The sequence below is a fragment of the Lycium ferocissimum genome, chromosome 4 (genome assembly GCF_029784015.1).
Source record: "Lycium ferocissimum isolate CSIRO_LF1 chromosome 4, AGI_CSIRO_Lferr_CH_V1, whole genome shotgun sequence".
NCBI classification, from domain to species: Eukaryota; Viridiplantae; Streptophyta; class Magnoliopsida; order Solanales; family Solanaceae; genus Lycium; species Lycium ferocissimum.
In genome coordinates, this window is record NC_081345.1 from 10,826,659 (window position 1) to 10,839,166 (window position 12,508).

Consider the following 12,508-nt stretch of genomic DNA (forward strand, 5'->3'; position numbering starts at 1 on the left):
AGATTAGATTATTATTTTCGAAATCCTGTTAGAATCAGATAAATAAATTTCCTTCATTTTAGTTTTGTTATAATTAATTTAGTCGATAGTACGTTTAGTTCGGTTTCTGTTTAATATAGCTAAATAAGGCTTAAAATTAGTCTTAACTCTATGAATAGGTTGATTCTCTTTTTTTGCATTCTGAGTTGTTTGAAATAGTGTCAATACTAGCATATGGTAATCTGTCTCTTTTTGTACTTTATAGCTTTTGTTTCACATTGTGGGCTTCCTTATTGTTTGTTATGTTTTTTTTTAATTGTTGTTTCTTGTTTAGTTAGCTGTATCCTGTTAGTTATAATACTTAAATTCTTGTTTCATGTTTAAGTTAGCATTATGTTCAGCATTAGCGTTTGGTTTCCTTTTCTTGTTTGGTTAGTCATACCCTGTTGGCTGTGGCATTTGATGTTTGTTTGGTTTAGTGTCTTCATGTTGGTTATGGTATTTAAATTCTTGTTCGTGTCTAAACTTAGCCACTATCATGTTTTGTTTTCCCTTTTCCTGGTTTAGTTCAGTTCTGTTTTATTTTCGAATTACGTAGATTAACTATGTTAATTTAGTTTCTGCTTTAGTATGTAATCCTTAGTTTCTTTCATTTAGTTTCTATCTTCATCCATGTCTCAGTAGGTGTATGATTAGCATGTTCAGTTCTTATTTCTTTGTTTTTTTTTGCATTAGTTTGGTACAGCCATTAAGTGTGATTTAGCTCTATGTTTCCGGTCAGTTTGGATTATGTGTAATGTTTTATCCGGATATGGTTCTATTTTTTGCACTCGGTATTGGTTTACTATCATGCTTTTAGTGATAGGGAGTTCTATTTTTGTTGTTGCTGCAGTGCATTGAATACTCCTGTCAGTTCTTGTTATTTGTTGTAAGAGAGTCTCAATGTATCAGCCTGTTTCTTGTCTTGTACTTACCTGTTGATTTTGAAGAATGAAGCTGTCCATGTATGCTTGTTTAGGCTATTTGGCATTTATCTAGTTTGGTCCTTGAGTCAAATTAAGATGCCGAGTGACTTCATATAAGAGTGATCATGTATGCCCCGAATATCATGCGTATAACCAGCCTGTTTCAGTCAATTCTAGGCTGTAAACGACTGTGATTTCCTGAAATTTCATATGCTTTCACATCATAGACATATATAGTATGTATACATAATCTACTGATTTGTTTTAAGTTTGCATTTTAGATGTTTAAGCTTACTTATTGATCAGGTATTAATCCTTTTCCTTTCATTTTTATGCATGACCATCGCATACGAGTCCCTCGGACTCGCCTTCTTCCGCATTCGACGTTGGGCCAAAGCCCAACGGGATATTCTTATAAAGTCAACCCCCCATCGGATGCATAAAACGATTCTGGGCCGAAGCCCAGACAGCAGCAACAGCCACAACAGTCTAAAAAAATAATTGGGCCGAAGTCCAACAGTAACGGGTCGCAGCAGTCCAAAGAATGGGCTGAACCCATTCAATTCTATTTATTCCTCTATTTTATTATTTTAAGCATTTAATTTATATTGCATGACTAACATTTTGTTTTGTTAATTTAGATAAATCTTAGTGAAATTAGCAGGTTTAGTTTTAGTAGTGGGTAGTTAGTTTAAGGAAGACTAAAATTTATTCCATAAGTTTTATTCTCTTCTTTTCATGTTAAACCTATTTATAATAATATTTATTTGGAATAATCAATTTGCAAAATGGCATGACTATATATTTTAAGTAAAGGGAATTATATTTTATTTTTACTATCATATACATTTCAAAGGTCACTAATACGCAAATATTAATCCAAGAATATTTTATAAACATTTTAGATTAATTCGATTATACACTTTGCCGAATGTAGTCAAATAAAGTTAATAAAAGAAAAGAAACTCATGCCCTTTTTTTTTTTTTCATCATATTAAAATAAGTCTAGGACTTCCTATATCACAACATTCATATAATATAATTTTTAGTTCGCATTTGCTAAAACCTTCTCTTTGAAAATCATTATGCATAAGTAAATTATTGTATTTTCCACAAGTATTATTTATATAGCATCATTATATTTTCCTTCAAAATCTTAATAATCTTTATAAATTTTATTTTAAAATAGTATTTAAAGACATCTTTCATGCAACTTATTATTTTTGTAAATCCTATTTTTTTTAACAATATTATTACATTTTCCTTCAAACTTTAGCAATATTTACAAGTCATTTTCTTAATTTTTAAATATTATATTTGCGTCTTTAACCTTAATTAATTAACCTAAGTTTGGCCGGTTAACCGTAATTAACGGATTCTAAAGGATGCCTAACCCCTTCCCTTTAGGATAATTAGAACCCTTATCTAGAATCTCACTGGTTAAGCAGATCATTAATGGAGGTTTAGTTAGCTTTACCTTAGTTAGTATTTAGGTGCCCTAATTCACCTTTAAAATCAATTAGGTGGCGACTCCTTAAAATAAATAAATAGGAATCACCAATACGTTGTACCTTAATTTAACCCAGTTAAAATAGGGTATAACATTGAAAATTGCCTTACTCTTAAAGATAAAGTTGAGTCGTTGATCAAAGAAGGAGTCATCCAGCTCAGAGGGGCTCCCCCAAATATAAACGACAACCCTCTGCCCCATCATGGTGATGCAAATGTGAACATGATCGCCATTGATGAAGAATGTAACCTGGAAGGGACTATCGTACCAGTCAAAAGAAGAAGTGACATTCCCTTGTCCAAGCCTGTTCCCCTCCTGAATCAGTCATTTCTCAAAGCATCCGCCACCCGAGCATCAGAAGAAGAACCTGAAGACAGCCTCGTGGAAGGTTTTAAGAATTTATTCATCGCCGCGGGGGAAGCTGAATGCAGCGTGGTTTCAGACGAATGCTCTGAAACCCCGACTATCTGGAATGCTGAGCCTGGATGAACTTTGAACAATTGGACTTGTACCCCGCCCCCGGTTCTCCGGGAGTCTTGGTAGGAAATTTGTATTTGATGAAACAACACGATTCAAAATTGAGGCCTGAATCGTGTTTATGCTTTTGTTACTTTTTGCCTCTAAACTTTTGAAAGCTCAAATGCCAAAATCAAGCTATGCTTTTTATCTATTATTCTATCTTTACCTAATTAATCTTTATCTTTCAGCAATCAAATTAGTAAATCTGCTAATACTGTGAATGTGACACGTAATGAAACAAGCGAACCCTTAGCAAATGCCGAACGAGACTCCGAAGAATATGAAGAGGATATGCAGCCTGAAGAATTGACTAAAGAATTCAAACATTTTGAAAATGAGTCGAAACCAAATTTATCTGAAACCGCGACGATAAATTTGGGAGATTCAGAAATCGCGAGAGAAACAAGGGTTAGCGTCTACTTGACTTTGTCACAAAGGGAAGAATTAGTCAACCTCTTGGAACAATATATAGACGTGTTCGCATGGCATTACGATAATACGCCAGGTCTGAGCACAGAGCAGAATGGCTAGAGCTTTTTAACAAGAAGAAACGGATGGCGAAGTGTAGCTGAAAACTATCGATGCAGATGCTATCCAGAAATATCACATTTAGGAGCTATCTTTTGTTTTATATGTAATATTCTGCAATGTCTTTTTATGTAATGAAATTACGGTCCCTCGGCGGGACACGTAAGAAACTTATATCGGGTTTGATCTTTTAAGTCAGGAATTTTCAGAAAATCTTTCATTTTGCTTGTAATATGAACTACGCCTGACCTGATTCCCGTGGGGGGATACGTAGGCGGCCTACATAGGCCTCGGTCACATTATTAGAAAATTTTAATTTTATTTTCCTTGTATGTCTTGAACTACGCTTGACCTGATTCCCTTGTCGGGATACGTAGGCAGCCTGTATAAGGCTCGGTCTCGTCATGTTAAGAGTTCAGCATCCTCCTATGCCAGAAACTGGGACAATTTTTAAGGGCGTCATCGCAAGAAGACATTGAGAGATAAGGTCAATTGAACCGTCAGACAGACGAAAGACTTTGGAGAAAGGACGTTCGCTTTGTTTCACAACGTGTCACGGTTCAAAGTTCGGCAGAAATTATTTATCATTATATATATATTTACCATAAATTTGTGCATATTTCCTTTTACAATAGTATGATTTTCTTTATTAAATGGTTTTATTAATTGGCCAAGACTTAGAAATAGGCGGAGGTTACAAGTCCAGGCCAAGCTGGAAGCACGAAGCACCAAGAGCCAGATCTTCAAAGCCAACGCGAATCAACCTCCCCCCCCCCAAAAAAAAAACTTACAGATTTCCTTTGGCTGCAGATTTCCAAGTTGTGGAAGCCCATATATATAAAGAGTTTGCAGCCCTGTAAGGATTGCACGTCGAACGGTTTGAGTTTTCTTATGCCTCTCGAGTATCAATAATTTTCGAGATTTACGATAAATTAATGCTTAAGTTTTGCAATGATTTTCAAACGTGTCGACGCACAAATATTTCCTATTGCTTTCTAATGCCTCGCATAAATGCTTTCAAATACACTATGCATGCAAATGCCCCGCACTGCGCATGCACTACTGCTTTCAAGCACACCTCACATACATTGCATCATTGCTCGCAAACGCACCGCATGTCCATTGCATTCAGGTGCCCTGCAAAGGCACTGCATCATTGCTCGCAAACGCACCGCATGTGCATTGCATTCACGTGCCCTGCAAAGGCCCTGCATCATTACTCGCAAACGCACCGCATGTGCATTGCATTCAAGTGCCCTGCAAAGGCACTGCATCATTGCTCGCAAACGCACCGCACCTGCATCGCATTATTACTTTCAAATGCCCTGCAAACTGCGAATGCTCGCAGACGCACCGCATATGCATTGCATTATTACTTTGCGAATGCTCGCAAACGCACCGCACATGCCTTGCATTCAAATACTTTGCGAATGCTCGCAAACGCACCGCACATGCATTGCTTTATTGCTTACAAATGTCTTGCGAATGCTCGCAAACACACCGCACCTGCATTACATATGCCTTGCGAATGCTCGCGAATGCACTGCACATCTATCGCATTATTACTTTCAAACACATCGCATCATACCGGCTTAGAAAGCCTCATCTATCATTCGGCTTAAATAGCCCCTCCGGTTTAAGGCCTCATTAATCATCGCCAAAAGGCATCATTCTCATGAGTCATCGGCCTAGAACCTCATTTGCATCAGCCTCAGCAAGGCTATCATTTTAATCACTGCAGCTCTTTTGCGGATTTATTTTACATCGCTTTATGTTCGATATTTATTCTACTAACTATTTTTATCTAGCTTAAAATTTCGCAGGAGCTTTAGCACAACGTGGAACTATTTCTTCGACAGCGAACTGGGGCAATATGTTGGGAAGGAAATCAGACTTCCCGACAAGGGTCGAAGATCTACCTCGAACACTCATCTCCAACTATTCCGCCTGCATTCCAGCATGTCCAATTTTCAGAAGTTTCAAGTCTCTACCATAATACCCAGTGTCTCCATAATTCGACACTGGTACAATATTTTGCAAAGATTCGCACCAATCGGGATTCGTCTTTCATACGTGTCGTAGTTATCCCAGAACTACACGCGGCCTGATTCTCGTGCAGCCCGAGATATGTAGGCAACTCGAAGACCGGAGTTCGGCCATAATCCTCGTAATCCTCTCAAATTTTCTTTACCCTTAGTCCTCCAAAATCCTTTAGCCGGGACAAAATAGGCTACCGAGTCAACGTCTTTGCCCGAAAATTCTTTCATCATTACCGGGCAAAGAGGGACATTATATACTATATATACACACACACACATATATATATATATATAAATATAATCGTATACATATTCGTTTAGATTTCATATTTTCCAATAGATTACGTTCATCCACATATCCTATTCACCACTTACAAATTTAATTGTTACCCGTGTTTCGGGGTAAACAAAAAGGTCTTGATTAGCCAAAAATTACGTTAGTTACAGTATTTTAATTCAAATTAGAGTCAAATATCAAAATTTAAGAGACCTACACTCAGAGGCGAATCCAGGATTTCAAGAAGATGAGTTCACCTTAGATTTTTATTTTTTTTATTTTTTATTTTTATAAAAAAAAGACCAGAAGTGCATTTAGTAGGGTTCAATCCCACAACCTTAAGGGATTAAACCCAACACTTAACCAGTGCTCCACTCAGTCTAGTTTAACCATGTGTTCCTTCAGTTAATATTAGATATAATTTAAGGATTATATACATAATATATCGAGTTTAGTCAGGTGACCACGTGTTCACGTGACCCATTTTTAATGGGTAGATTCGCCTCTGCCTGCACTACTTATAAACCTTCCTATAATTTAGGAATCAGATTGTATATTAGAAGCATGATTTTACTTTTAAAGTCGCATGTTAATTCTTCCTTGCGGAAGATGTGGAAAGTGAGGCATTAGCTCTGCTAACCCTAAACAAGCATCGTGTTGGGATTAAGGTAATAAATTTTCTCTTTGTGAGCCATGTTAGTGGTGGCGTTGTTTTTAATTTTTATTATATTGTTTCAACATTTTAAATTTGAGGATAATTATTTTGTGATAATTTCATAGTTTAATTAGGTTATCAACGCTAAATTTCTATCTTGAATCTTGATCAAAGTACACTTCTTTAACTCCTTTTTTCAATTCTATGTTTTCAATCTGAAGGAAATAAGGTAACACATATACACCTATTAGTTTCTTCTTCTCTTTTCAACGGTGCGTGATGTATCTTTAATGGACGTTTAATGATACTTCTTATATTCGGACAATATTTGTGAAATCGCAAATAGTCGTACGTTTTGAAATATTTGACGTGAAAATAAATTTTTTTGACTATCCTAACTTCTTAATGTTGATAGGTTAGCTGGGAGCGAGAAATTCGGGGTAATCAACGATTTTGAAGTTAATTGTGGTAACATTTTTCTGATTCATGTTATAGTTTGCAGGACACTAAATAAATGATGATGTTGTAGGTTTCCTTGCTCTTGCACTATTAGCAGACGATTCATGTTATCTTTTAGTCATACCATGTTTTCTATGTGGGGAAAAACATGAAAAAAATAAATACCGAGAACATCAATTTCAAAGAAGTATTAAGTGGATACAAGCACGAATAACAAACGAATAACAATCTTGGTTGACCAAAATATCCTTTAAATACTGAATCACTTTTATATCCTTTTAATCTAATTCTACCATATTTCTATTGGTTATTTTCATAAATAGAAAAAATATAATAATTGAAAATATAATTTAAAATAAATACTACTTCTGAATTTCAATTCTGGATCTAATCAATTAAAGAGTCTTTACCTATCTTCAAATAATGAGAAGATATCCACCTAGTATTCGTATTTGCCTAGAAGTAATTTTGTTATTGAATGTTGCTTTGTCCGTATTAAAACAAAAAAAAACAAAAAAAACATAGACAATTATTAGGTTAGTATTTGATCATATTTTGATAGGTTTAGGTATCTTTAGATTACCTCATATATTTGATCTTAAAAGATAGAATAAGAGTTAATTTAAGTTAAGTACCGTTCTTATTTTAAGATAATGAGTATAGTAAATGTGGAAAGAATTATAATCTTGAAAAGTTTATCACTTAAAAGTAAAAAAACAGAAAAGTGCTTTTGTGTGATAAACTTTAAGTTGGATGACTTTTATATTATAAAAAAAATAAAAAGTGACTTTTGCGTGATAAATTGAAAGTTGAATGACGACCGGATAGATGATTTTTGTGGGAATCAATACAGATATACTCAAAATAAAATAGGAGGATGCAAGAATAGCTATAATACAATTTTGATTATCTTGCAAGTCGGAAGATATAAATTTTTATATTGAAAGAAAACAAAATAGTTGAAATTGTTTCTTTGTATAAACATTTCATCATGAAAACCACCATGAAGGCAGAAAAATTTACGACGATGGGAGGACTAGATTTTTTTACGAATAATATTTTACTTTTGTGATCAATTCAAATCTATTTAATAAATAACTAAATATTCTTAAAATTGAAAGATATTCTTATAATTTAATTTTGCTTGGTAGCGATTTTCAGGGAATAACGTGCAAACCACTTTCGTAGAGACCAGTACTATATTAAAAGCATCAACTCCCTAACTTAGAAGTTAAATTACCTAAATACCCCTCAAAAAAGTTAAAGACTTTATTTAAATATCTTATGTGAAAAAGGAAAATATCATAACACGTACAAACACCAAGCCGACGCTTCGTAATCCAGTAATATTCACAAGTCACAACTTTCAGTAAAAATCGCCGGCTATTAGGCTAAAGCAATTTGTTGCAAAACAATGTAGCCAACCCGAAAAAATAATCAACAATTAGAGGATATGGATTGCCTCAGTTTCCATTTAAATTCACAGATTTGGAATTAGCATTCGCTGTCATTACTCTCACTTCTTCTTTTGTTTATGGTTATTTTAGAGCAATCACGTTTTCTTTCATCAATCAGGGTATAATTTTGTTTATTTGAACAAGGCATAAATTTGCCACTACTCATCAGTCATTAGTATGACTTCTTTAGTATGATTTCTTTTTATTTAAAGGCTTGATTTCCTACTAAATGCAATATATTTTGAGGATTTATTATTGAGTATATTTTTGAAAAGAATTATCTTCAAGCACTATCCTTTGAAATGTTCATCTGCTACTATTTTAATTTTAATGTTAAAAACAAATGGTGAATAAAAAGAAGGGGGGTTCACCAAACGTAACAAGTCCAAGACAACTGTCTAATTTTATTATTTGATTCTTCATTTTTTGAGGAGATAACATGTTATATAATGTCTAACTTGATGCTTCAGGCAGTCTTAATGTAACTTCTCCAATATTACTTGGCAAGAAACCGGCTACATCACGCCATTGTATGGAGAAATTGAAACAATTTGATGAAGATAAAATTATCGGAACCTGAAGAACATGTCAAAAACAAGAGTTCAAGAAGAAAGTATTACCGAAAATCGGGTTCTACATCCTTAACTTATTTTTTTAATCTGCTATTAACGCTATGTGATTTTCGTGAAGTCCAACATTTGTGAACGACAAGGTAGATATTTCATGAAAATGATGATCTCAAAATATATATTATTTTATCCATGCATACACATTATGATTGCGAATAATATATTTTTTAAATGTTATATATAGCTATTATTCCTTTGTCAAAATGCAAATTAGTTGGCACGGATATTTTTTTTTAACCGGGAAAAAATGGCATGGGTTATTTGTTCACATCGCTGAATAAACATCTATATCTTCTATATATAATATAAAATTAAGCATAGATAAGGTGATGTGACACCTCTCTATAATCACCATTCCTATTTATCTTTTTTCTCTTTTTTTAGGCCTTCTTCTAATTATAAAATGACAATATCTAATAGTTTAAGTACTTTTCTCTTTGTGTATTTAATGTTTTTACAGGGAGTAACTACTCATAACTCACACCTCTTCAATTTCCACTCTTAATAATATTTGCATAATGCATGCCTATACTTTTCATGTCCAACATAAAGATTGTAGCGTTGATGAAATGGGCGGATGGTTACAACAATTGAATTGGCAATTAATAAAGGGTCATTAAAGTTGCAACAATTTAATCAAAATAATGGGTCATTAAAAGTTTCACATGTGCCTTTTGGGTTGTAGAATAGAGTATTTATATAATCCAAGCTTAAGTTTTAACTATCCCAAATTTTTTTATGTGATTTATATCTGGTATGAACAAATGATTTTCTAATAGTTGATGTCTTTTCCTGTTGTTTTTAGTGCCCTGGTGTGGTAGAACATGGTGCACATATTACAATGGATGTCAAGATGATAACTACATAGATGGTATGTCATCTAGTTTTAGCTACTCTTTGGTGCATATCTTTTTGAAATTGTTCCAGCTTGATCCAATTACATGAACAAGAACAACAACTTGCAAGCTATACACCAAATAAATGAAGGAAACATGTGCAAAATACTAACTTTACAAGTATGACAGCTTCAAATAAAAAGAACTTGTAAAGAATAATTTTATAGATATCAAAACGAGTGATGCAGCTTCATAGATACAAAAATCAGTGCAAAAGTTGACTTAAATGTGCAGTATCATCATCTTAGTAGACACAACAGATTAAACATAAACCCTGTGCAATCTTGACAATTAAGTTCAGGAGGGTAATAGGACCCTCGCCATAATTTAGAAGTGTGAATAATACGGAAAAATTAAGTTCATGAGAGTAATAAGACCCTCACATAGTTTAGGCGTGTAACTGACAATTTCGCCACAGTTCAGAAGGGTTCTTATGCCTTATCCCTAATCCCTTTTTAGGGGAAAACCTACCGAAACAGATCCCTTAAACACCCCAGCATATAAGTCATAAGCTCATTGCTTTCAATTTGTTCGGTTTACTATCTAAGGTTCCATCGCCGATAATGTCATTAAAATCAACAACAATTGAGATCGATTATATAGTTTTTTGTTGACTGTGTTGATTCATTTAAGCATAGTAAATTAGTTAGTGTAATGCACTTATGCTGCCAGTCAATCTATCGCAAAACCTCCTTGTTTATCCACTAAAATCGCTAAAGTAAATTAGTCATACAAGCAGAATCATCATTAAATGTGATTTGAAAAAATGATACTGTTGTTAGCTGTGAACTTATTCTTTAGAGAAACAAAGCGCTATCGACTAAGATAGGGGGACGAAAAAAGATATACTCATAAATATATGATCCATTTCAAAAGGCCTACAAAATATAATTGTATCTGATTTTATTCTTTAAGCATTAAATATAAATCATTGACATATATATGCAATGCATCTATTTTAAAGATTGTTCTTAGCTTCCTTCTAAAAGTATTTTATGCGATCATTCCGCTGCAGATGATATTAGTTGCATATGCATTGTACCAAGTTAGTTACATACCTTGAATTTATTCTAAAGTTTCTTTTATTGTCGGAAGAAATAATCTTAAATTTAACAAGCTCACATGTTATCTTTGAAGATGGTTATGTAGGACTTTAACACCAAAATGTATTATATGAACAAAGTATACAGATGAAATGCAATGGGGTTTAGTGTATTCAACCATAATGATGAAATAAAAAAATATCATAAACATGAAACGCAAGAAAGAAGGAATTATATTGTGGTGGTTTTGAAATATGTCACTAGTAAACAGAAATATAGCCTGGTGTATCGAAATATATTGTATAACTAGTCTGTTTTAGATTCAATAAGAAAAAAGCTCAGCCCGATGCACAAACATCCCGGTTTAGAGTTTATAAGAAATATAATCCTTCTCATCAAAAGCTTGTTCATCTAGTGCTTAACCAACTCATTCATGGAGCATTCACAAATATTATACACCAAATAAGTTCTTACAGAATAATTGTATTAGCTAATTTTTTTTATAGACGAGAAATCTCGGTAGGCTAATGGCATACGGTGTGGAACACAATGAATAGTTGATTCGCCTTTTGACATTTTTCCATTTAAATATCAGGTGGTTGTCCACATTTGAACCCATGTTATGCGTCTAACTCACACACATCATACTCTTATCACTAGATAAAAATCCTTATTATATTATTTAGTACATAATAACAAATTAGTAATACACGCTCTTATCATCCGAGAAGAACTAATACTTCACCGTTACAATGAAGTTTTCTAATGTTGGAAGGTACATTAGAAATCACAGTGCCTCCCAGTCTTACTTCTTAAGTGCCATATAGATATAGTTCAAACTCCTCTCAAGTTTTTGTTTTCTTTACAAATCAACTTTCTGTTTTCTTCCCCCTTATTTCTGCTTTCTTTTTTAATTTGCTTACTCAAAAGTTGACAAGAACTATTTCTAATTCTACAATTACTTTGAAAATAAAATATTCCCATACTTCTGAAGGAATACTAGAAGGAAAATGCTAGTCAAAGGATAAATTAGATTTATAAGTTCTAAGAAATATTTTGGAATATCTAATGGTTTTAATTTTTTTTTCACTTCAAATATCCAAGTTTCAAATCTATATTACATATTTTGTCTGCCCGTATTAGTTTATATCATAATGATATAATTAATCTTCTTGTGAACCTGCAATACTAAAGAAAAAATTAATATCAACTTGTGAGGGTCTTTATTGTTCGTTCATTTATTATTTCCTTAAGACTTATTCCGATTAGCTTTTACCAATTAGCATGACCTCATAATAGAATAAGGAAAAGTTTCATTCTCTCAAAGAGATGTGAAGATTGATGTTGCAAAGTTACAAAATAAATTCCCAAAATAAATGTTTAGGTGAGATTTTCTGACCAAGGTCGATGCTTCATCAAATGAATATATCGCACGTTTTTCCCTTCATGGGCTGACTTTAATTTTCGCCCTTAGCAATCGAATTTATGTTTAGCAGGCATAAGTTCTTTAAAGGCGCGTGACATAACTTGTGAGATACTATAATGTGAAAAC